This window comes from Clinocottus analis, unplaced genomic scaffold (genome assembly GCF_023055335.1).
Source record: "Clinocottus analis isolate CAN_PGR_092001 unplaced genomic scaffold, fCliAna1.0.p SCAF_14, whole genome shotgun sequence".
Classification (NCBI taxonomy): domain Eukaryota; kingdom Metazoa; phylum Chordata; class Actinopteri; order Perciformes; family Cottidae; genus Clinocottus; species Clinocottus analis.
Genome location: NW_027175865.1, coordinates 1,089,894 through 1,093,136, shown reverse-complemented (window position 1 = coordinate 1,093,136; position 3,243 = coordinate 1,089,894). Strand labels below are relative to the sequence as shown.

The window sequence follows — 3,243 nt, the reverse complement described above, 5'->3', positions numbered from 1 at the left end:
CTGCTGAATGTCCGTCGTTACGAGTCTGACTTCTACAACTTTCCTTTCGTTTTGATTCTGGCGACCCCTGTGGACAAAAGTGGTAGTGTTTCCCAGCACTCTATCTATCTATCTATCTATCTATCTATCTATCTATCTATCTATCTATCTATCTATCTATCTACCTACCTACCTACCTACCTACCTACCTATCCATCCATCCATCCATCCATCCATCCATCCATCCATCCATCCATCCATCCATCTATCTATCTATCATTTTCCTCACTTTCTCTGCTAAATATCTGCCATTATTAGTCGGACATTTGCAATTTTCCCTTGCTGGATTATTGGACCTTCAAAAGCGTTCCCGAGTGGATCCAGCGTGTTTTTTGTTGTGTGTTTGTTGTGAATTTCCCCCCCAAAAAACGAGCTAAATAAATAAATAAATCTGAAACGAATAGAAATGGCAGATGTCTTCTTCTGCAGTGAAACTCTTCATTAGTCGCGCTTGTTAAATGAAGTGATTTTTGATTCTTGTGTCGTGTGTTCCTCTGGGCTCCGGGCCCGGGGCAGCTGCACTCATTACACACACACACACACACACACACACACACACACACACACACACCTGCCAATCCGCCACTTTAACTGGAATCCCCATGTTTGCTGTACATGCTGGAGTCCCTTCGGAGGCATCGGGGTGTGAGCCGTGAAGAAGGTTCAGACCGGCTGTTCGGGGGGAAAACTCAAACCAGACGTCTGTAATCCTTCACCACCATGGAGTCCACCTCCACCTGCACCTCCACCTGCACCTCCACCTGCACCTGCACCTGCACCTCCAGCGGCGGTGTTCAGTGATGGAGCAGATTTAAAGACATTTTAATCACACTGGACCTCATTCTTCGTTTCTTTTTACGTGATTTTTTCTCATTTTCACTCCAAATTAATTCCTTTCCCTTCGTCAAGCCGCTGTTTAAATGTTCCTATACACTTCTACGCCTCGCCGTGTGTACACTTGTGTATACACACATGTATATACACACATGTATGCACTTATATACACTATACCAGTTCAAAAGACTGTGTATTATATGTTAGGATGTAACATGTGAGTCCACACTGGACACAGGCGGCTGTCTCCTGGGTGAAAGTCCTGTGTTTGTTCCTTTAATCCGCCCCAACTCATTTCCAATGGCGCTATGATTAGAAATGTATTTGCGATACGTCAGAAACAAACTTCCTCTCGGAGAAAATACTGTTACTTTTACCCAGAAACATTATCGCTGATGCAGCTTCCGTCTCTGGGAACCTCGAGTTCAGCAGAAGTGAAGTCGCAGCTGAAGGACTCCACATCGCTGGAGAGGTTTTGTGCGTCTGAAAAGGGAACGAAGCCGTTATTCCATCCTGATGTTTATCACCGTGATGTATCACCTCGCAACGGGGCTCCTCTCCTCTTTGGAAAATGTGATTTTTAGTGATTATATTAATTAAAAGTTTGGCAAAAGCTAAAAGGAGCTGAAGGTCTGAAGGTAACGATCTGTTCAGCGTTCAGACCTCGGTCTGGAAAAAAGTCTGAATGAAACCTCGGGAAACGGGTTTTTAATCAGAATATTCCATCGTGGGTTTTTTAATAAATCCCAGAGACGTCAGACATTATAAATATGAAAAAGACTTTTTAAATTTAACCCTTAAAAGCTCAAACTTGGGACTTAAAAGTGTTTGTAAGTCAAACTTCTCGGCGTCTTTAATCAAACTTCAGATAGAAATCTAAACACTCGTGTTGCTCGTAGCCGCCCAGTTCCTGACGGCCTTAAATAGCATCGATTTGCTATGAACTCTGGGTAAAATAGACTGAGCGCTGCAGGCGGGCCGAGCGATGGCGTGAAGCCTCTCAGCGTCGTGAAGCCATCGTGTTTCCTCTGTTTCATCACAACGCCGTCAGGAGGCATTTAAAGTAAAAACAAAACAGATGCAGAGATTATTTTTATTTGGAGAAACACGATGAGTCTTATTTGAAATTGTTACGTCCAAATGAAACCATGAGCAGCACAATGTCTCATGTTCAACCTTTAAAAAACTGAAAAAACTGTAAATCAGAGTTTTATGAAAAAAAGCCGTTGGCAGTTTTAATAAAAAATGCATTTTTAAAATAAAAAAGAATTAAAATGATTAAATTGCATGTGATATATATATATATATATATATATATATATATATATATATATATATATATATATATATATATATATATATTATATTATGGTCTGATGTCATGCACTGATGTGATTTCGTAGAAATATTTCCTTCAACATTTATTCTCCTGAACTTTCTGCGCTGAACGATCGCCTCTATTTTTATTTATTTGACGTCAAAACAATCTTTCCAGCGTGTTTGTAATAACGACGCTGTTCCTTCTCTCTCCTGTAGTGGGCAGCAGAGTCTCACTGCAGAGACAGAACACACAGGACAAGGAAGGAAGGAAGGGAGGAAGGAAGGAAGGGAGGAAGGTAGGTAAAAAGGAATGAATGTAGGCTGGAAGGAAAGCTGAAGGAACTCCTGAGATTTTATTTGTTTGCTTTTTTTATTGCAGGCCAAGAGAGAGAGAGAGAGAGAGAGGGAGAGAAAGAGAGAGAGAGAGAGAGAGAGAGAGAGAGAGGGAAGGAGGGAGGGAGAGAGAGAGAGAGAGAGAGAGAGAGAGAGAGAGAGAGAGAGAGAGAGAGAGAGAGAGGGAGAGAGGGAGGGAGAGAGAGGTAATTAACAGCAGCCAGATCTTCTCTTCCTGAAAGGGGATCTTAGAAACTTCTCCTCCAGCTTTATCTTCGGCTGATAGAAGATCTGAGATTAGGAGGTTTCTGCTTTTCTGGTTTTTCTCTGTTTCTTTTCTTTGCCGTGTGGAAGTCTTTCTGCATGAAGAATAAACGATGCGTCCGTCCTCCTCCTGCAGCAGAGACGGACGATGGTGGAGCCCAAACCGGAGCCCAAAGGAGGCCGAATATTCTGATTCAAATGAGTCAGAAAATTAAAAAAAAACAGTACGAATCGTACGAAAACTACATTTCCCAGAGGCATGGCCGGGTGCGTTCTCTTCAGTAGTGTGAAGGAAACCGTTAGCTTAGCATTTGTAGGAAGAGCCTCAGTCCAAAAAGGTTCGTCTTGTTTTTTAAAGATTTGCAAAAGTGCTGAAACCTGGCAACCCTCTGACGCGTCGACTCTGACCTCTGCTGAGCGAAACCAACACGTCCTCCCTCAAAGGAAACTTTA

At 42.5% G+C, this 3,243-nt stretch overlaps 1 long non-coding RNA gene across 1 annotated transcript; it reads left to right on the top strand.

Annotated features, from left to right (window-relative positions):
- Positions 1-2,750: 2,750 nt before the first annotated feature.
- Positions 2,751-3,037, top strand: LOC137784479 (uncharacterized). Its single transcript, XR_011077413.1, has 2 exons — positions 2,751-2,830; positions 2,927-3,037. It is a non-coding gene; the product is annotated as an uncharacterized lncRNA (long non-coding RNA).
- Positions 3,038-3,243: the final 206 nt, after the last annotated feature.